Source organism: Mytilus edulis, chromosome 11 (genome assembly GCF_963676685.1).
Source record: "Mytilus edulis chromosome 11, xbMytEdul2.2, whole genome shotgun sequence".
NCBI lineage: Eukaryota > Metazoa > Mollusca > Bivalvia > Mytilida > Mytilidae > Mytilus > Mytilus edulis.
The window spans coordinates 2,023,404-2,047,446 of NC_092354.1; the positions used below are offsets into that span (position 1 = coordinate 2,023,404).

General features: G+C 35.0%; 1 protein-coding gene across 1 annotated transcript in view; it reads right to left on the reverse strand.

The window, feature by feature from the left end:
• The window catches only part of LOC139493887 (uncharacterized), a 452,812-nt gene that overhangs the window by 145,966 nt on the left and 282,803 nt on the right, over window positions 1–24,043 (reverse strand). The gene's annotated exons all lie outside the window — the stretch shown is intronic.

The window sequence follows — 24,043 nt, forward strand, 5'->3', positions numbered from 1 at the left end:
CAATGGTTTCCTTAGTTTCATGTCAACCTTACAGGTTTATAATATGGATTCCCGGTTTTCAGGGATAAGTGAGTGATCTCATATTGCTTTTCATGTTGTCAACAAAATGTCACCATGGAAAAAAACATCAACAAGGTGAAAAACATCAGCATGGCAAAAAATCATCTGCATGGCAAAAACTATCAGTATAGTAAAAAACATCAGCATAGCAAAAATCTTCAGGGCATAAAAAAAACCAAATCAGTATTGCAAAAAACATCAGCATGACAAAAATATTCAACGTGTAAATAAACAAAAGCATGTCTAAAAAAACATCAGATTGGACAAAAATCAACAGCATGGCAAAAAAACCTAAGCATGACAAAAAAAAACCCATCAGCTTTTCTAAAAAATACCAGTATGGCAGAAAAACATCAGCATAGCAGAAAATCATTATCATGGTAGAAAACCCCATCAGTATAGCAAAAAAAAATCAGCATGGCAAAATAATCAGCGTGAAAAAACACAAGCATGGCAAAACAAACATCAGCATTGTAAAAAAACACCAGCATGGCAAAAATATTCAGCGCGGAAAAACACATAAGCATGGTAAAAACAAATCAGCGTGAAACACAACCTCAGAATGGCAAAAAAAAACCCAACAGCATGGTTAAAAAAAACATCAGATTGGACAAAAAACAAAAGCATGGCAAAACAAACCTAAGCATGACACAAAAAAACATCAGCTTGGCTAAAAAATACCAGTACAGCAAAACAAACCTCAGCATGACAAAAAAACCATCAGCTTGGCTAAAAAATACCGGTATGGCAAAAAAACATCAGCATGGCAGAAAATCATCACCATGGTAGAAAACCCCATCATAATAAAAAAATCTTCATGGCAAAAAAATCAGCGTGAAAAAACACATAAGCATGGCAAAACAAACATCAGCTTGGTAAAAAAACCACCAGCATGGCAAAAATATTCAGCGTTGAAAAACACATAAGCATGGTAAAAACAAATCAGCGTGAAACAAAACCTCAGAATGGCAAAAAAAAACCAACAGCATGGCAAAACAAAATCATCAGCATGGCAAAACGACATCAGCATGGCAAAAACATAAACATGGTAAAAATATCAGTATAGAAAAAATCGTTTCTTGGGAACAAAGTGTTCCTTATTTTTTGATCAATGTGTGCCTTTCAAGTTGTTGTCATATATAGCTAACTTTCAAAATGAGAGATGTCGCATATACATTTGTAGATGCTAATATTAGTGGTCACCACATTTTTAGGAACCTATTAAACATGGAGAGGTAAAAACCTCATTTGGCTTCCCAGATTTCATATTGCTTAACATGTGGCAAACACCGTCAACATAGACAAATAAATTCAACATGGCAAAAAACACCAGCTTTACAAAAAAAAATCAGCACGACAAAAAAACATCAGCATAGCAAAAAACATAAGCATGGCAAAACGCATCAGCATGGCATAAGACATCAGGATTGATACAAATAACATCAGGATGGATAAAAAAAACATCACCAAGGCAATAAAAACATTTGCGTGGCAACACAAACATCAGCAAATTTTAGACCTTTTATAGCTGACAATACGGTATGGGTTTTGCCCATCGTTAAAAGCCGTACAGTGACCTATATATGCTATAGTTACTGGAATACTCTTCATTTGGATCCTGTTAGATAGTGATAATCACACCGAATCTCCTTATTTTAATTATAGCATACGTAGCTATTTTCATAATATTTTCCACATGACCCATTATGTTTAAAATTGAGAAAGGAAATGGTGAATATGTCAAAGCGACAACCACCCGACCATAGAGCAAACAACAGCCGTTTATTTTACTTTCATCGGGGCTCATGATATCTTTTAACGAACTAAACACTCACCCATTATATATCAAACGTTGACCACTTCGCGTTGACATGTAGGGTTCTCAAGAACATCAGTACAGTATTCGTTATTTCGGCACAGGAATACAAAATAGTCTTGTAAAATTTCTTAAGTTTTTATACTATGAAAATGTACTTAATCTATGGTTTAACTCCCTGGGGCCAAGATAACCTTGGACTTTTTAAAGCTTTTGAGTGTTTTAATGGTTCTATGAATAAGTCATCCTTATAGTTTGCCCTCTTTGTAACCAATACTTGCTTTATATAAAGAAAGACATTTCAGTAGATGTAATATAATTGTACATAATAGTTTATTTATGAAAAAAAACTTGTATACGCATGTTATGTGACTCAAAGTACAGTTATATCCATAAAAATCTCCTAGATGTGTTAACAAAGGAGAACCAAACAAAAGTAACTGTCGTACATCAATGTCAGACGCAAATGTATGAATTTCAGTTTCACAAAAACGAAATGCACAACACACAACAAAGTGAGCATTATCCTATTCATTTATTGGTCAATTTATCGTAAAGGTCAGTTGAACGCTAAACGAATTACCAAACGTGATGCTTACACTTCGATTCCAATAGTGAGTTTTCCTTTTCAACTTATTTACTAATACTAAGTCCTCCAAATAAACTATTTATAAGTCGCCTTTATTCATAATATAAGATAAGAACTCATGTTAACAGTACAATAGAGAAATACATTTGATCTAAACTACTATTACAACTAACCAATTCTCATATTTTGACAATAAATATCCATTAAGTTTTTATAGTTTGAAAGTAAATGTACCTAAGATCTCGCCTCAATCCGACCGATAAACGTTTTCTAGTTTAATTTTTATAGCTCAATTGTCCTGGTCACAGGAAAGAGGGACTGTCCTAATTATTATTATCTATTCCTAAATTTTAACACTCCTTTATTTTACTATTTTTGTGGGGGCGTTTTTCTCTATTCGTTATATGTTTTGGCCTTAATTTAATTTACACTTTTTACCCATTATTCCCTATGCTGTAGACCCTATCCAGACACTCATTGATTGTCGAAATCAGTTATCAAAGTCACTTGTGTTAGAATAGTCATACTTATATTGTAGGGAACATTCTGGGTGATTTTCAGTACCAAACAATAAGAAGGAAAAGTACTAAGATTAAACAGATTATAACGCACTGGGAAACATGTTCCTTTATAGATAAGTGGGGGCCCACTGACTGCCTATATAAATTTAAAAAAAAACTTGTATACGCATGTTATGTGACTCAATGTACAATTATATGACTCAAAATCAAAGGATAACCAAACAAAACATTTTTTTCCTACAAAAGGGGGGACCTGGGCCCTCTGTCCCATAAATCCGCCTCTGTCTTATATAGCATATAGCTTAACCACATCTGAAACTAATTTGAATGACCGCAAGGGAATAAATTTGACTGGCATTAAATAATTTGATATGGATTGCAATACATTAAAAATATTTTTTTAATTTTTGTCAATCTTTATCTAATGTTCATTAATCTTTTTTAAATACCGTTAATACCTTTTTGGCCGATCAAGCTAAATTCGGGTTACTAGTGCTTGTTGCCCTTTTCCTGAGCACCTCCGATCATTCTCGTTTTTTTAGTGTTATCTTGTTGCTCTTTTCCTGACCACCTGCGATCATTTCCGTTTTTTTGTGTTATCTTGTTGCCCTTTTCCTGAGCACCTTCGATCATTCCCGTTTTTTACTGTTATCTCGTTGCCCTTTTCCCTAGCACCTGCAATCATTCCCGTTTTTTAGTGTTATCTTGTTGCCCTATTCCTGAGCACCTCTGATCATTCCCTTTTTTTGTGTTATCTTGTTGTCCTTTTCCTGAGCACCTCCGATCATTCTAGTTTTTTAGTTTTATCTTGTAGCCTTTTTCCTGAGCACCTGCAATCAATCCAGTTTTCAGTGTTATCTTGTTACCCTTTCCGGAGCACTTCCGATCATTCCCGGTTTTTTTAGTGTTATTTTGTTGCCCTTTTCCTGAGCACCTGCGATCATTCCCGTTTTTAGTGTTATTTTGTTGCCCTTTTCCTGAGCACCTGCGATCATTCCCGTTTTTAGTGTTATTTTGTTGCCCTTTTTCTGAGCACCTGCGATCATTCCCGCTTTTTTTAGTGTTATCTTGTTGCCCTTTTTCTGAGCACCTCCGATCATTCCCGGTTTTTTTAGTGTTATTTTGTTGCCCTTTTCCTCAGCACCTACGATCATTCTCGTTTTTTTTAAGTGTTATCTTGTTGCCCTTTTCCTGAGCACCTACGATCATTCCCGTTTTTAGCTCAACTGGCCCGAAGGGCCAAGTGAGCTTTTCTCATCACTTGGCGTCCGGCGTCCGTCGTCGTCCGGCGTCCGTCGTCGTCCGTCGTCGTCCGTCGTCCTGCGTCCGTCGTCGTTAACTTTTACAAAAATCTTCTCCTCTGAAACTGTTGGGCCAAATTAATCCAAACTTGGCCATAATCATCATTGGGGTATCTAGTTTAGAAATTGTGTGGCGTGACCCCGCCAACCAACCAAGATGGCCGCCACGGCTAAAAATAGAACATAGGGGTAAAATGCAGTTTTTGGCTTATAACTCAAAAACCAAAGCATTTAGAGCAAATCTGACATGAGGTAAAAATGTTCATCAGGTCAAGATCTATCTGCCCTGAAATTGTCAGATGAATCAGACAACCAGTTGTTGGGTTGCTGCCCCTAAATTGGTAATTTTAAGGAAATTTTGCTGTTTTTGGTTATTATCTTGAATATTATTATAGATAGAGATAAACTGGAAACAGCAATAATGTTCAGCAAAGTAAGATTTATAAATAAGTTAACATGACGGAAATGGTCAAATGACCCCTTTAAGAGTTATTGTCCTTTATAGTCAATTTTTAACCATTTTTTGTAGATCTTAGTTATCTTTTACAAAAATCTTCTCCTCTGAAACTGCTGGGCCAAATTAATCCAAACTTGGCCATAATCATTATTGGGGTATCTAGTTTAGAAATTGTGTGGCGTGACCCCACCAACTAACCAAGATGGCCGCCACGGCTAAAAATAGAACATAGGGGTAAAATGCAGTTTTTGGCTTATAACTCAAAAACCAAAGCATTTAGAGCAAATCTGACATGGGGTAAAAATGTTCATCAGGTCAAGATCTATCTGCCCTGAATTTTTCAGGTGAATCGGACAACCTGTTGTTGGGTTGCTGCCCCTAAATTGGTAATTTTAAGGAAATTTTGCTGTTTTTGGTTATTATCTTGAATATTATTATAGATAGAGATAAACTGTAAACAGCAATAATGTTCAGCAAAGTAAGATTTACAAATAAGTTAACATGACCGAAATGGTCAGTTGACCCCTTTAGGAGTTATTTCTTTTATAGTCAATTTTTAACAATTTTTTGTAAATCTTAGTTATTTTTTACAAAAATCTTCTCCTCTGATAATACGTGGCCAAATTAAACCAAACTTGGCCACAATCATCATTTGGGTATTTAGTTTTAACTAGAGGCTCTAAAGAGCCTGTGTCGCTCACCTTGGTCTATGTGCATATTAAACAAAGGACACAAATGGATTCATGACAAAATTGTATTTTGGTGATGGTGATGTGTTTGAAGTTCTTACTTTACTGAACGATTTTGCTTCTTACAATTATATCTATAATGAACTTTGCCCATTAGTAACAGAGAACTATATTTGGTAAAAATTTACATATATTTACCAAATTAATGAAAATTGTTAAAAATTGACTATAAAGGGCAATAACTCCTTAAGGGGTCAATTGACCATTTAGGTCATGTTGACTTATTTGTAGATCTTACTTTGCTGAACATTATTGCTGTTTACAGTTTATCGCTATCTATAATAGTATTCAAGATAACCAAAAACGGCAAAATTTCTTTAAAAATTACCAATTGGAGGGCAGCAACCCAACAACCAGTTGTCCAATTCATCTGAAAAATTCAGGGCAGATAGATATTGACTTGATTAACAATTTAACTTCTTGTCAGATTTGCTCTAGATGCTTTGAATTCATAGTTATAAGCCAAAAACTGCATTTTACCCCTATGTTCTATTTTTAGCCGTGGCGGCCATCTTGGTTGAATGGCCAGGTCATCGGACACATTTTTCAAACTAGATACCCCAAAGATGATTGTGGCCTAGTAGTTTCAGTGGAGATTTTGTAAAAGATTACTTAGATTTATGAAAAATGGTTAAAGATTGACTATAAAGGGCAATAACTCCTAAAGGGGTCAACTGACCATTTTGGTCATGTTGACTTATTTGTAGATCTTACTTTGCTGAACATTATTGCTGTTTACAATTTATCTCTATCTATAATAATATTCAAGATAATAACCAAAAACAGCAAAATTTCCTCAAAATTACCAATTCAGGGGCAGCAACCCAACAACCGATTGACCGATTCATCTGAAAATTTCAGGGCAGATAGATCTTGACCTGATAAACATTTTTATCCCATGTCAGATTTCCTCAAAATGCTTTGGTTTTTGAGTTATAAGCCAAAAACTGCATTTTACCCCTATGTTCTATTTTTAGCGGTGGCGGCCATCTTGGTTGGTTGACCAGGTCACGCCACACATTTTTTAAACTAGATACCCCAAAGAACATTGTGGCCAAGTTTGGATTAATTTGGCCCAGTAGTTTCAGAGGAGAAGATTTTTGTAAAAGATTAATTTAATTTATGAAAAATGGTTAAAATTGACTATAAAGGGCAATAACTCCTAAACGGGTCAACTGACCATTTTGGTCATGTTGACTTATTTGTAGATCTTACTTTGCTGAACATTATTGCTGTTTACAGTTTATCTCTATCTATAATAATATTCAAGATAATAACCAAAAACAGCAAAATTTCCTCAAAATTACCAATTCAGGGGCAGCAACCCAACAACCGATTGACCGATTCATCTGAAAATTTCAGGGCAGATAGATCTTGACCTGATAAACATTTTTATCCCATGTCAGATTTGCTCTAAATGCTTTGGTTTTTGAGTTATAAGCCAAAAACTGCATTTTACCCCTATGTTCTATTTTTAGCGGTGGCGGCCATCTTGGTTGGTTGACCAGGTCACGCCACACATTTTTTAAACTAGATACCCCAAAGAACATTGTGGCCAAGTTTGGATTAATTTGGCCCAGTAGTTTCAGAGGAGAAGATTTTTGTAAAAGATTAATTTAATTTATGAAAAATGGTTAAAATTGACTATAAAGGGCAATAACTCCTAAACGGGTCAACTGACCATTTTGGTCATGTTGACTTATTTGTAGATCTTACTTTGCTGAACATTATTGCTGTTTACAGTTTATCTCTATCTATAATAATATTCAAGATAATAACCAAAAACAGCAAAATTTCCTCAAAATTACCAATTCAGGGGCAGCAACCCAACAACCGATTGACCGATTCATCTGAAAATTTCAGGGCAGATAGATCTTGACCTGATAAACATTTTTATCCCATGTCAGATTTGCTCTAAATGCTTTGGTTTTTGAGTTATAAGCCAAAAACTGCATTTTACCCCTATGTTCTATTTTTAGCCGTGGCGGCCATCTTGGTTGAATGGCCAGGTCATCGGACACATTTTTCAAACTAGATACCCCAAAGATGATTGTGGCCTAGTAGTTTCAGTGGAGATTTTGTAAAAGATTACTTAGATTTATGAAAAATGGTTAAAGATTGACTATAAAGGGCAATAACTCCTAAAGGGGTCAACTGACCATTTTGGTCATGTTGACTTATTTGTAGATCTTACTTTGCTGAACATTATTGCTGTTTACAATTTATCTCTATCTATAATAATATTCAAGATAATAACCAAAAACAGCAAAATTTCCTCAAAATTACCAATTCAGGGGCAGCAACCCAACAACCGATTGACCGATTCATCTGAAAATTTCAGGGCAGATAGATCTTGACCTGATAAACATTTTTATCCCATGTCAGATTTCCTCAAAATGCTTTGGTTTTTGAGTTATAAGCCAAAAACTGCATTTTACCCCTATGTTCTATTTTTAGCGGTGGCGGCCATCTTGGTTGGTTGACCAGGTCACGCCACACATTTTTTAAACTAGATACCCCAAAGAACATTGTGGCCAAGTTTGGATTAATTTGGCCCAGTAGTTTCAGAGGAGAAGATTTTTGTAAAAGATTAATTTAATTTATGAAAAATGGTTAAAATTGACTATAAAGGGCAATAACTCCTAAACGGGTCAACTGACCATTTTGGTCATGTTGACTTATTTGTAGATCTTACTTTGCTGAACATTATTGCTGTTTACAGTTTATCTCTATCTATAATAATATTCAAGATAATAACCAAAAACAGCAAAATTTCCTCAAAATTACCAATTCAGGGGCAGCAACCCAACAACCGATTGACCGATTCATCTGAAAATTTCAGGGCAGATAGATCTTGACCTGATAAACATTTTTATCCCATGTCAGATTTGCTCTAAATGCTTTGGTTTTTGAGTTATAAGCCAAAAACTGCATTTTACCCCTATGTTCTATTTTTAGCGGTGGCGGCCATCTTGGTTGGTTGACCAGGTCACGCCACACATTTTTTAAACTAGATACCCCAAAGAACATTGTGGCCAAGTTTGGATTAATTTGGCCCAGTAGTTTCAGAGGAGAAGATTTTTGTAAAAGATTAATTTAATTTATGAAAAATGGTTAAAATTGACTATAAAGGGCAATAACTCCTAAACGGGTCAACTGACCATTTTGGTCATGTTGACTTATTTGTAGATCTTACTTTGCTGAACATTATTGCTGTTTACAGTTTATCTCTATCTATAATAATATTCAAGATAATAACCAAAAACAGCAAAATTTCCTCAAAATTACCAATTCAGGGGCAGCAACCCAACAACCGATTGACCGATTCATCTGAAAATTTCAGGGCAGATAGATCTTGACCTGATAAACATTTTTATCCCATGTCAGATTTGCTCTAAATGCTTTGGTTTTTGAGTTATAAGCCAAAAACTGCATTTTACCCCTATGTTCTATTTTTAGCCGTGGCGGCCATCTTGGTTGAATGGCCAGGTCATCGGACACATTTTTCAAACTAGATACCCCAAAGATGATTGTGGCCTAGTAGTTTCAGTGGAGATTTTGTAAAAGATTACTTAGATTTATGAAAAATGGTTAAAGATTGACTATAAAGGGCAATAACTCCTAAAGGGGTCAACTGACCATTTTGGTCATGTTGACTTATTTGTAGATCTTACTTTGCTGAACATTATTGCTGTTTACAATTTATCTCTATCTATAATAATATTCAAGATAATAACCAAAAACAGCAAAATTTCCTCAAAATTACCAATTCAGGGGCAGCAACCCAACAACCGATTGACCGATTCATCTGAAAATTTCAGGGCAGATAGATCTTGACCTGATAAACATTTTTATCCCATGTCAGATTTCCTCAAAATGCTTTGGTTTTTGAGTTATAAGCCAAAAACTGCATTTTACCCCTATGTTCTATTTTTAGCGGTGGCGGCCATCTTGGTTGGTTGACCAGGTCACGCCACACATTTTTTAAACTAGATACCCCAAAGAACATTGTGGCCAAGTTTGGATTAATTTGGCCCAGTAGTTTCAGAGGAGAAGATTTTTGTAAAAGATTAATTTAATTTATGAAAAATGGTTAAAATTGACTATAAAGGGCAATAACTCCTAAACGGGTCAACTGACCATTTTGGTCATGTTGACTTATTTGTAGATCTTACTTTGCTGAACATTATTGCTGTTTACAGTTTATCTCTATCTATAATAATATTCAAGATAATAACCAAAAACAGCAAAATTTCCTCAAAATTACCAATTCAGGGGCAGCAACCCAACAACCGATTGACTGATTCATCTGAAAATTTCAGGGCAGATAGATCTTGACCTGATAAACATTTTTACCCCATGTCAGATTTGCTCTAAATGCTTTGGTTTTTGAGTTATAAGCCAAAAACTACATTTTACCCCTATGTTCTATTTTTAGCCGTGGCGGCCATCTTGGTTGGTTGACCGGGTCACGCCACACATTTTTTAAACTAGATACCCCAATGATGATTGTGGCCAAGTTTGGTTTGATTTGGCCCAGTAGTTCCAGAGGAGAAGATTTTTGTAAAAGTTAACGACGACGGACGACGACGGACGACGGACGACGGACGACGGACGACGACGGACGACGGACGACGGACGCCAAGTGATGAGAAAAGCTCACTTGGCCCTTCGGGCCAGGTGAGCTAAAAATGTGTGGCGTGACCCGGTCAACTTACCATGATGGCCGCCATGGCTAAAAGTAGAACATAGGGGTAAAATTCAGTTTTTGGCTTATAACTCAAAAACCAAAGCATTTAGAGCAAATCTGACATTGGGTAAATGTTCATCAGGTCCAGATCTATCTGCCCTGAATTTTTCAGGTGAATCGGACAACCTGTTGTTGGGTTTTACAAAAATCTTCTCTGAAACTACTAAGCCAAGTTAATTATAGATAGAGATAATTGTAGGCAGTTAGAATGTTCAGTAAAGTAAGATGAACAAACACATCACCATCACCAAAACACAATTTTGTCATGAATCCATCTACGTCCTTTGTTTAATATTCACAAAAACCAAGGTGAGCGACACTGGCTCTTTAGAGCCTCTAGTTTAGTGTTATCTTGTTGCCTTTTTCCTGATCACTTGCGATTTTCCTGAGCACCTACGATCATTCCCAATTTTTAGTGTTATTTTGTTGCCTTTTTCCTGATCACTTGCGATCATTCCAGTTTTTTAGTGTTATCTTGTTGCCCTTTTCCTGAGCACCTTCGATCATTCCCATTTTTTACTGTTATCTCGTTGCCCTTTTCCCTAGCACCTGCAATCATTCCCGTTTGTTAGTGTTATCTTGTTGCCCTCTTCCTGAGCACCTCTGATCATTCCCGTTTTTTTTTTGTGTTATCTTGTTTTCCTTTTCCTGAGCACCCCCGACCAATCCCGTTTTTAAGTGTTACCTTGTTGCCCTTTTCTTGAGCACCTCCGATCATTCTAGTTTTTTAGTTTTATCTTGTAGCCTTTTTCCTGAGCACCTGCGATCAATCCAGTTCTGAGTGTTATCTTGTTGCCCTTTTCCGGAGCATCTCCGATCATTCCCGGTTTTTTTTAGTGTTACCTTGTTGACTTTTCCTGAGCACCTGCGATCATTCCCGTTTTTTTAGTGTTATTTTGTTGCCCTTTTCCTGAGCTTCTCCGATCATTCCCGTTTTTTTAGTGTTATCTTGTTGCCCTTTTTCTGAGCACCTCCGATCATTCTCGGTTTTTTTTGTTGCCCTTTTTCTGAGCACCTGCGATCATTCCCGTTTTTAGTGTTATTTTGTTGCCCTTTTCCTGAGCACCTGCGATCATTCCCGTTTTTAGTGTTATTTTGTTGCCCTTTTTCTGAGCACCTGCGATCAATCCCGTTTTTTTTTAAGTGTTATCTTGTTGCCCTTTTCCTGAGCACCTTCGATCATTCCCATTTTTTACTGTTATCTCGTTGCCCTTTTCCCTAGCACCTGCAATCATTCCCGTTTGTTAGTGTTATCTTGTTGCCCTCTTCCTGAGCACCTCTGATCATTCCCGTTTTTTTTTGTGTTATCTTGTTGTCCTTTTCCTGAGCACCCCCGACCAATCCCGTTTTAAGTGTTACCTTCTTGCCCTTTTCTTGAGCACCTCCGATCATTCTAGTTTTTTAGTTTTATCTTGTAGCCTTTTTCCTGAGCACCTGCGATCAATCCAGTTCTGAGTGTTATCTTGTTGCCCTTTTCCGGAGCATCTTCGATCATTCCCGGTTTTTTTTAGTGTTATCTTGTTGCCTTTTCCTGAGCACCTGCGATCATTCCCGTTTTTTTAGTGTTATTTTGTTGCCCTTTTCCTGAGCACCTGCGATCATTCCCGTTTTTTTAGTGTTATCTTGTTGCCCTTTTCCTGAGCTTCTCCGATCATTCCTGTTTTTTTAGTGTTATCTTGTTGCCCTTTTTCTGAGCACCTCCGATCATTCTCGGTTTATTTTAAGTGTTATCTTGTTGCTTTTTTCCTGAGCACCTGCGATCATTCTCGTTTGTTAGTGTTATTTTGTTGCCCTTTTCCTGAGGACCTGCGATCATTTCCGTTTTTTAGTGTTATTTTGTTGCCCTTTTTCTGAGCACCTCCGATCATTCTCGGTTTTTTTTAAGTGTTATCTTGTTGCTTTTTTCCTGAGCACCTGCGATCATTCTCGTTTGTTAGTGTTATTTTGTTGCCCTTTTCCTGAGGACCTGCGATCATTTCCGTTTTTTAGTGTTATTTTGTTGCCCTTTTCCTGAGCACCTGCGATCATTCCCGTTTTTTTAGTGTTATCTTGTTGCCCTTTTCCTGAGCTTCTCCGATCATTCCCGTTTTTTTAGTGTTATCTTGTTGCCCTTTTTCTGAGCACCTCTGATCATTCTCGTTTTTTTTAAGTGTTATCTTGTTGCTTTTTTCCTGAGCACCTGCGATTTTCCTGAGCACCTACGATCATTCCTGTTTCTTAGTGTTATTTTGTTGGCCTTTTCCTGAGCACCTGCGATCATTCCCGTTTTTAGTGTTATTTTGTTGCCCTTTTTCTGAGCACCTGCAATCATTCCCGTTTTTTTTAGTGTTATCTTGTTGCCCTTTTTCTGAGCACCTCCGATCATTCCCGTTTTTTTTAGTGTTATTTTGTTGCCCTTTTCCTGAGCACCTACGATCATTCTCGTTTTTTTTAAGTGTTATCTTGTTGCCCTTTTCCTGAGCACCTACGATCATTCCCGTTTTTTAGTGTTATCTTGTTGCCTTTTTCCTGATCACTTGCCATTTTTCTGAGCACCTACGATCATTCCCAATTTTTAGTGTCATCTTGTTGCCTTTTTCCTGATCAATTGCGATCATTCCAGTTTTTTCGTGTTATCTTGTTGCCCTTTTCCTGAGCACCTTCGATTATTCCCATTTTTTACTGTTATCTCGTTGCCCTTTTCCCTAGCACCTGCAATCATTCCCGTTTGCTAGTGTTATCTTGTTGCCCTATTCCTGAGCACCTCTGATCATTCCCGGTTTTTTGTGTGTTATCTTGTTGTCCTTTTCCTGAGCACCCCCGACCAATCCCGTTTTTTTAGTGTTACCTTGTTGCCCTTTTCTTGAGCACCTTCGATGATTCTAGTTTTTTAGTTTTATCTTGTAGCCTTTTTCCAGAGAACCTGCGATCAATCCAGTTCTTAGTGTTATCTTGTTGCCCTTTTCCGGAGCATCTCCGATCATTCCCGTTTTTTTTTAGTGTTACCTTGTTGCCTTTTCCTGAGCACCTGCGATCATTCCCGTTTTTTAGTGTTATTTTGTTGCCTTTTTCCTGAGCACCTGCGATCATTCCCGGTTTTTTAGTGTTATCTTGTTGCCCTTTTCCTGAGCTTCTCCGATCATTCCCGTTTTTTTAGTGTTATCTTGTTGCCCTTTTTCTGAGCACCTCCGATCATTCTCGTTTTTTTTAAGTGTTATCTTGTTGCCCTTTTCCTGAGCACCTGCGATCATTCCCGTTTTTTTAAGTGTTATTTTGTTGCTTTTTTCCTGAGCACCTGCGATCATTCTCGTTTTTTAGTGTTATTTTGTTGCCCTTTTCCTGAGCACCTGCGATCATTCCCGTTTTTTAATGTTATTTTGTTGCCCTTTTCCTGAGCACCTGCGATCATTCCCATTTTTTTAGTGTTATCTTGTTGCCCTTTTCCTGAGCTTCTCCGATCATTCCCGTTTTTTTAGCGTTATCTTGTTGCCCTTTTTCTGAGCACCTCCGATCATTCTCGTTTTTTTTAAGTGTTATCTTGTTGCTTTTTTCCTGAGCACCTGCGATTTTCCTGAGCACCTACGATCATTCCCGTTTTTTAGTGTTATCTTGTTGCCTTTTTCCTGATCACTTGCGATTTTCCTGAGCACCTACGATCATTCCCGTTTTTAGTGTTATCTTGTTGCCTTTTTCCTGATCACCTGCGATCATTCCAGATTTTTGGTGTTATCTTGTTGCCCTTTTCCTGAGCACCTACGATCGTTCCCGTTTTTTAGTGTAAAAAACATCAATCTTATATCAAAATTGCTTTTATTTACAAAACACAAGTCGTCAAACATAAGTGACAATGACGTAATCTACAATAATAGTACAACATAAATTATGTTAACAACCAAGATAGAAACAATTCAGCATACTTTTATTTATATGATAGAATTTGTCAAACGTGTGTAATAATAACACGACCTAATATAATAGTGGAATATTAGTATACAAACAGCTACAGTGGAACACAATGTTATCATCTATATGACACAATTTATCAGATAAATGTAAGGACAAAATCTATAACATTACTGCAGTAAACAAATACAATATACTCACCATTCCTGTATTTAATTTTGTATGACACTGCAAGAAAAAATGTTATTCTCAGATAACTGAGGTTTCTTTGTAAAACTAGAGGGTGCAAGGAGCCTGTGTCGATCACCTTGGTATATGTGCATATTCAACAAAGGACACTCAGCATTGTAGTGAGAATGGAAATCATGGAAAAAATCTCTATTTTGTTGATATTGTATTGCTGACCATTTAGTCTGTTTAGTTATTCTCTGTTTCCTTTAGTTTTTGCTCAAAACACAAAAGATGATTTAAAAAATTCTATAAAGAGTGAAAGTCCACTAACTATATCGGCAAAATTTGGCTTGTTAGTAGATCTTGTCTTGCTGATCATTTTTGAATTTTAAAGTGTCTATTTATCTATTAGGATTTTTATCACATAAGACAAAACGCAAAACAAATGGTAAAAATCGTCATTACAGGGCAATGATGATGGTGGTCAAATGTGGCTAAATTTGGGCCAGTAGTTTTTTTTTGTAAAGGTAAACAGTCGACGACGCACGTACAACGACGACGTTTGATGACTTACGCCAAATGATGATAAAAGCTGACTTAGCCATATCGGCCAGGTGAGCTAAAAAAGGGAAATACAGATATCAAGTAGGCAATTAGTATGAACATACTACACATACAGCTACAGAACAAGACCCAATGCCTTATACAATGTAGTTGGAGATAGGATTCATAATATGGTGAATTTGCTGGATGTGACATTATTTATTTTACGAACAATTATAGATCTTCCATGGTTTTCCAAACAAGATGGGACCGACAAATATCACAAAGCTTGAACTACCATTGATAATCTGTTTATTGCTCGGAAAAATACAATAAATAGCAATAATCATTTATATTCCCGATTTCTTAAAACAAGACTGAACATAAGAAATGAAAATACCTTGTTTCTCGAGACAAAGAATAGAAAAAAAAGAATAGCATAAAAGAACGACAAAGTCACTGAAAATACAACTCAGAAAACTACAGAAACAACAACAAATCTCCACTTTATAAGGTCTGAGGCTTGTTCTCTGAAACAAATTAGATTATAATACCTAACATATTGCTAAAGATAAATTGAAACGAAATTCACAATGAAAATCTTGTCTCAATAAATGAAAATTTTCAGTTGACATCATTAACACACTTATTCTAAAAAGATTGCTAACTTCAATATCATGTGGTCTCTAAAGGAGCGTTGTCTCATTTTTAAATATACCACATCTTCTTATTTTTATACTTACTTATTATGAGAAAAGATTAATGTCTCCATCTTTTTGGTATTTTTTTTTAATTGGTTCATTGGTAGAGCAACCCTCTAGTAAATGGGTCGTTAAACGAAAGTACTGGAATATTGTCAAAACAGGAAATATAAAGACCGTTAATTAAAATAGCATTGCGTGAATTTTTAAAGCAATTTTTGAAGATTAATTATTGCCATTTCGGGTGATCTGAATAAAATAAATATATCGGAATACGATATCTTATCATTGTGATATCCAACCAGTCACATTTCTTGCATTAATAGAAACCTCGCAATAAATTCTGAATTAACGGTACTCCATCTTTTGGTGATGCTAGAAGTGCAACATAACATTGGAAAGTTCACAAATATTATTTCGTTTGCCAATGAGTTCATTTCTTTACCTGTTCCTTATGTCAACCTTCTAGACGTAAATCAATATATGTAGCTGACCTCACTGTATCTGTGGTATTTCATCAATCTTAATAAAGACATTAACAGACAATAAAAATGCAATCCACATTATCCCAAAATGGGAATTTTCCAGTAAGTGGACATAACCCTTATAGAAAAACGTGAGGTCAAAAGATAATGTCTATTTTATTCAATTGAGGTAAGAGATTACAAAATTTAGGAGATTTACAAACAAGAGTGCACACTTTATTAATCATTGATAGTATGCTGGTAGTCCTAAATATAAAGCTTTAATAAAACTGTCACATAAACTTAACATGAATCAAGATAACTAACCATTATACAATGAACCATGAAAATGAGGTCAAGGTCAGATGAACCATGTCAGGCAGAAATGTACAGCTAACAATTCTTCCATACAACAAATTTAGTTGACCTATTGCTTATAGTTTAAGAAAAACAAACCAAAACACAAAAAGTCAACACTAAGCAATGAACCATGAAAGTGAGGTCAAGGTAAAATAAAACCTGCGCTACTGGCATACATGTATAGATCATAAAATATTTCCATTCACCAAATATATTTGATTTGTGGCATATAGTATGAGATAAAAACACCAAATCTCAAAAACTTTACTTTGACCACTGAGCCATGAAAATGAGGTCAAGGTCAGTTGACATCTGCCCGCTAGACATGCAAACCTTATAATCATTCCATACAACAATTATAGTAGACCTATTGCCTAAAGTATGAGAAAAACAGACCAAAACACAAACATCTAACTAAAACCACTGAGCCATGAAAATGATGTCAAGGTCAGATTACACCTGCCAGTTGGACATGTACCTTACAGTCCTTGTATACACCGAATGTACTAGACCTATTGCTTATAGTATCTCAGATATGGACTGGACCACCAAAACTAAACCTTGTTCACTGCTCCATGAAATGAGGTCGAGGTCAAGTGAAAACTGTCTGACGGGCATGAGGACCTTGCAAGGTACACACATACCAAATATAGTTATTCTATTACTTAAAATAAGAGAGAATTTAACATTTCCAAAAATTTGAACTTTTTTTTTCAAGTGGTCACTGAACTAAATATGAGGCCAAGGACATTGGACATGTGACCGACGGAAACTTTGTAACATGAAGCATCTATTTACAAAGTATGAAGCATCCACCTTCTAAACTATAAAGCTTTCAAGACGTTAGCTAACGTCGCCGCCTGATCACTATCCCTATGTCGAGCTTTCTGCAACAAAAGTTGCATGCTCGACAAAAATGGCATTAATAAAAATCTAACAACTATAAACTAAATATTAACAGGAATTTGAAATTAAATATGACTATAGTTAGGTTAAATGTAAGTACAAAAATAACATGCAAAAGTCATCTATTCAGAGAAAAATAACTAGTATTTTTGAAATGAAAAGTCCAATAGCAGTAAAAAAATAAATTGCCTCGCCGACCTCAGCTGAGGTCCAACCCTGAACAGTTGGGGCAAAATGGACACAATATTCACGCTTGATACAGGTCTGAATTTGGATTGTAATTAAATATTTGACACATAAAAGGTTTCTGACACAGAATAACTGTTGTCAAAGAACTTAGAATTGGTTATATGATTTGAATTTATGTTCAATTTTTTTCTTTTGTGCAATACACTTTGCTACTGCGAATTAACCCTCCCCCCTTTCCCCCACCGAAAAAAAGTAACCCCCTTGTTTTTGCTTTTGTGCAATACTATGCTGTTGCGTATAACCCCCCCCCCCCCCCTCACACACACACTTTTTTTTTGCAAAAAAAATAATTTTTGAAGAATTTTTCTGAATTCTGAAATGAGAAAAAATTGACCCCCCACAATTTGTTTACCCCTCTTTTTCCCCCAAAAAAATGCTAACCTCAGGATATGGTCATAATTTCAATTCAAATTTCCAATGGAGTTTGCAACCATAATTACCAATTTAAATTTACCATAGTGCTAACTTAATCTATTTGATAATAGAATATAAAATATGGTGTCAAATCTTTCATATGGAATTTTTTGTAAAAAAAAAAAGAAACAACATTAGCAGATATTTTTACTTGTCTTCCTTTATAAATATGCATATCTTTAAACATTATTAGAAAGAAGTGTAAGGGAGGTAATCAAAATGTTGTGTTTGGATTACCTCCCCTACACTGCTTTTAAATTATCTTGAGTAATTGTCCATTAACCATTTAAAAGCAGTGTAAGGGAGGTAATTCAAATGATAAGCCTGAATTACATCCCTTACACTGCTTTAAATTATGTTTTGTTCTAAAGCTATTGTCCATTAACCATCTCTTTGTGGTATGGAAACTTGTGGTATAATTTCAGAGAGATCCATACACCATTCCACAAGTTATTGTCTGGAAACTAGAAAAATGCCTATTTGTGCTCCTTTTTGGCCCCTTATTCCTGAACTGTTAGGACCATAACCCCCAAAATCAATTCCAACCTTCCTTTTGTGGTTATAAACTTTGTGTTTAAATTTCATAGATTTCTATTAAATCATACTAAAGATATTGTCTGGAATCCAACTGTTTTTGGACGACGACGACAACGTGATACCAATATACGACCGCAAAATTTTGTTACGGTCGTATAATAACATTCAAAAGTCATCTGTACAGAGAAAACTAACTAGTATTTTTGGAATGAAAAGTCCCATAGCAATAAAAAGATAACATGTAAAAGTCATCTGTACAGACAAAACTAACTAGTATTTTTGAAATGAAAAGTCCGATAGCAATAATTTGATATAAAACGTAGATCAACTAGCTCAATATGTTTAATACAAAGAAAACTGATGAAGATAAAAAAAAACAGGATCAAATTGGATTAAAAGGAATTATACAACAGTTACATATGGTGTAATATGAAAGATAATAGAAATAGTGCATTATTGTAACATTTAATTACATGGGATAGCTCTTCAACTTCGTTCATTGCTCATTGTAGATTTGGTTCCTGTTTGATTCGTGCCTCATTAATGAGTCTAATGTAGACGATACGCGTGTCTAACCCCCTAATTATTTAGCCTGATATCTTTGATTAGTTTTAATATTTTATGTAAATAAAGGCAACAGTAGTATACCGCTGTTCAAAACTCATAAATCCATGGACAAAAAACAAAATCGGGGTAACAAACTAAAACCGAGGGAAACGCATTAAATATAAGAGGAGAACAACGACACAACACCGAAACGCAACACACACAGAAACGGACCAAGCAATAGACAAAACACCACGAGAATAACAAATATAACATCAAAACCAAATACATGTAACTACTAAATAAGTCCCTTTGTAAAATTTAAATCCACCCTAACTGCTAGCTTAAAAGGATTTTAAAAGTTCAATCAGAATCTTCTGTTATACCTATCATTGTCATAGTATAGTTTCACAGAAGAGGAACATTAGCAGTGCACTACATAAAGGCAACAGTAGTATACCGCTGTTCTAAACTCGTAAATCCATGGACAAAAAACTAAATCGGGATAACAAACTAAAACTGAGGGAACTCATTAAATATAAGAGGAGAACAATGACACAACATTAAAATGTAACACACACAGAAACGGACTAAGCATTTAGACAAAATCATATGAGAATAACAAATATAACATCAAAACAAAATGCATGAATTTGGGATAGATAAGTACTGTGACACGTCTTATAGTAATGTGAATTCACACTCAAATACAAGAGAAGACAAACGACACAACGGAAACACAAAGTTATAAGGTAACACACACAGAAACGAACTATAATATAACAATGGCCATATTCCTGACTTGGTACAGGACAGTTTAAAGGAAACCAGATGCTCCGCAGGGCGCAGCTTTATACGACCGCAGAGGTTGAACCCTGAACGGTTGGGGCAAGTATGGACACAACACTCAAGCTGGATTCAGCTCTAAATTTGGATTGTGATTAAATAGTTGACACAGCATAGGTTTCTGACACAAAATTAATGTGTTCTAATGAACTTAAAATTTTTGTTTTGTCTTTGAGCAATTCACTATGCTGGTGAATATAAATCCTCTCAAAAAAATGTTTAAAGAAATTTTCTTTTTATTGATGAAATCTGAAATGAGAAAAATTGAACCCCCCCACCCAATTTTGTTTCCACATCCCCTTTCCCTTATTCCAAAACTGATCTCAATTCAAATTTCTAATGGAGTTTGCAACAATAACTACTCATTTAAATACATCATAAAATATTAAGATGTAAAACAAAAGGCTCTCAAGAGCCTGAATCGCGCACCTTAATTTGTTTGGTTAAATCTCTCATCAATGATTATTTTGGCTTTTCAATTTATTTAAATGTTCTTTGAATCGTCCTATTTTCTTCAAAAGCAAAACAAAAAATCATTTTCTCCTATGTTCTATTTCAGCCATAGGAGCTATGTTTCTGACATACAAGGAAATGTAATATAAAATTTATACTAGATACTCTGAATCTCATTTAGCCTAAGTTTGGCTGAAATTGATACAGCAGTTTCAAAGGAGAAGATTTTTTAAAGTCAACATGATGAACAAATTGTCTAAAAATTGTGATAAAAAAAACAGTCTAAATTTCCTGTTTACCAAACTTTGAAATTTTGGAAAAACTAAGGATTTTCTAATTCCAGGCATAGATTACCTTAGCCGTATTTGGCACAACTTTTGGGAATTTTGGAGCCTCAATGCTCTTCAACTTTGTACTTGTTTGGCTTTATAAATATTTTGATATGAGCGTCACTGATGAGTCTTATGTAGACGAAACGCGCGTCTGGCGTACTAAATTATAATCCTGGTACCTTTGATAACTATTTAAAGGGCAATAACTCCTTTAAGGGGTCAATTGACAATTTTGGTCAAATTGACTTATTTGTAGATCTTACTTTGCTTAACATTTTTGCTATAAACAGTTTATCTGTATCTATTATAATATTCAAGATAATAACCAAAAACTGCAAAATTTCTTTAAAATCATCAATTCAGGGGCATTATACCTGAAAAAATAGTTACCCAATTCGGCTGAAAATTTCAGGACAGGTAGACCTTGATCTAATAAATACTTTAACTTCTTGTCTTATTTGCTCTAAATGCTGGAGTTTTTGAGATATAAGCCAAAAGCTGCATTTTACCCTGTGTTCTATTTTTACCCATGACGGCCATGTTTTCTGACGAAATAAAAAATAAAGCACAAACTTTATTTTATACACCCTACTGATCATTCAGTTGAAGTTTGGTTGAATTTGGTTGAGTAGTTTTAGAGGAGAAGATTTTTTTTAGTTAGCAAATATGATGAACAAATTGTGAAAAATTGTCATTAAAGGACAATAACCCCTTAAGGGATCAATTGACAATTTTGGTCATATTAAATTATTTGTAGATCTTACTTAGCTGATAATTTTTGCTGTTTACAGTTTATCTTTATCTTTAATAACGACGACAGACGATGACGACGAGGGACGCCAAGTGATGAGAAAAGCTGTGCAATTGAAGATTTCTTGCTATTTATTGCAAAATACTGTGCAATGGAAAATTTCTTGCTATTGCACAATATTATGCAATTGGAGCTTTCTTGCTATTGCTGAATACTGTGCAATTGAAAATGTCTTGCTATTGCACAATACTTAATATAATAATTTTGGATCCTGATTTGGACCAACTTGAAAACTGGGCCCATAATCAAAAATCTAAGTACATGTTTAGATTCAGCATATAAAAGAAGCCCAAGAATTCAATTTTTGTTTAAATCAAACTTAGTTTAATTTTGGACCCTTTGGATTTTAATGTAGACCAATTTGAAAACGGGACCAACAATTAAGAATCTACATACACAGTTAGATTTGGCATATCAAAGAACCCCATGTTCATTCACAGTTTAAAGTTGGACCCTTTGGGCCCCTTATTCCTAAACTGTTGGGACCAAAACTCCTAAAATCAATCCCAACCTTCCTTTTTTGGTTATAAACCTTGTGCTAAAATTTCATAGATTTCTATTTACTTATACTAAAGTTATGGTGCCAAAACCAAGAAAAATGCTTATTTGGGCCCCTTTTTGGCCCCTAATTCCTAAACTGTTCATACCTCAACTCCCACAATCAATCCCAATCTTCCTTTTGTGGTTGTAGACCTTGTGTTTAAATTTCATTGATTTCTATTTACTTATACTAAAGTTATTGTGCAAAAAAGAATAATGCTTATTTGGGCCCTTTTTGGCCCCTAATTACTAAACTGTTGAAACCAAAACTCCCAAAATCAATCCCAACCTTTCTTTTGTGGTCATAAACCTGGTGTCAAAATTTCATCGATTTCTATTCACTTAAACTAAAGTTATAGTTCGAAAACCAAGAAAATGCTTATATTATTTGGGCCTTTTTTTGCCCCTAATTCCTCAACTGTTGGGACCAAAACTCACAAAATCAATCTCAACCTTCCTTTTGTGGTCATAAACCTTGTGTTAAATTTTCATTGATTTCTATTCACTTTTACTAAAGTTAGAGTGCGAAAACTAAAAGTATTCGGACGATGACGACGCCAACGTGATACTAATATACGACCAACATTTTTTTAATTTTTGCGGTCGTATAAAAATGGCGGGTTGAACCTGGTTTTGTGCATGCCAAACCTCCTTCTTTTATAGCAATGTGAAATATAACATTAAAATGACAACACAACATTACAGGACTACAATATAAATAAATAGAACACAATTGACAAAGAAACACACGAATATTAGCTAACAAAAGGCAACAAGTTAAAATTTTGTGCATTTTGTCCACACAAGACTTACAAAATGGAATATGCAAAGTGATGACATCAATTTGAATATACTTTTTTGGCTATTTTAGATAAACCAAGTAGTGTTTTGAAAGTTTTTGTATATGTTTCATAAACTAATAATAAAACAGAAATGAAATCAGTTGTATTGTATAATCATATATATATATTGGACAGAAAGTGATATCCTTAGTACATCAATTGATATTTAACTAAAATCACAAAAGCAACTACACACAAATTACAAACTACTTTAAAAGTTAGGACGACTTTCTTTATCCAGACAACACTTCAGAAAGTTATCAAACATTGCGATATATAATATTTGCATGGTAACGAGAAGTCTTTGTGATATTGCTTCTGAAAGTGATAAACAGCACTGTACAAATATATATTCAATTTCAGTTTGGTGTGGACTTGTTCATTAAAACTGTATTATTTTGCATCCTCAAAAGCTTTAATAGCTCGATTGAAGGAAATGTTTTGCCTTGTTACAAAATAAAAAAGTATAAGTGTTACTGCACAAAACTGTGAAAAGATAAAATATTTCCTTCAATCTTGTAAAAGTGTAATATGTATCCATCATACTAAAAAAACACAACACTACAGTTAAAGGTATATTAAAGGGATTGTATATTAAGACAAGATTGCATGGATATACTCTTTGAATCACTAGTTACAATGTAATAGAGTCATCAACATTTTGTTTAGATATTTCCAAGTTGTATTTGTTTGGAGTTTGTTTTTTGCTCTTGTTTTTAAATAATTTGCTATTAATAACATGAAAACCACACCAGGCACTATAACAAACTGTTACCCAAAATTAACACACAGCCTAGATGATATAACAACTTGGTTACAATAAAAAATACTAACTGTAACATCGATCTTATTTCTTCTTCTGGAAAGGATTCAGGTTTTTCAGGAGTGTTTTAATTTTTCCTTCCTTCTTCTCTTCAACTTCCTCGTGTAGGGTGTATTTCTTCACACCAACTGTTTTAATGATTTCCTCCAAACATTTAGCACCTCTATCAACATTTACTAGAGCTTGGACCAGAACACGTATAGTTGGCCGGACTCTTTGGTCTTCTCTCCATTGAAATAATATATCTTTACATTGTGCCACTAAATCCCGACCATTGTTATACTGTATAATATCTATTGATGTTATAGGTAATCCTAATTCTAAACCCAGTTGGAAGGATACTACACCTATTACTTGTGCCAGTTTATCTAGTATTTCAT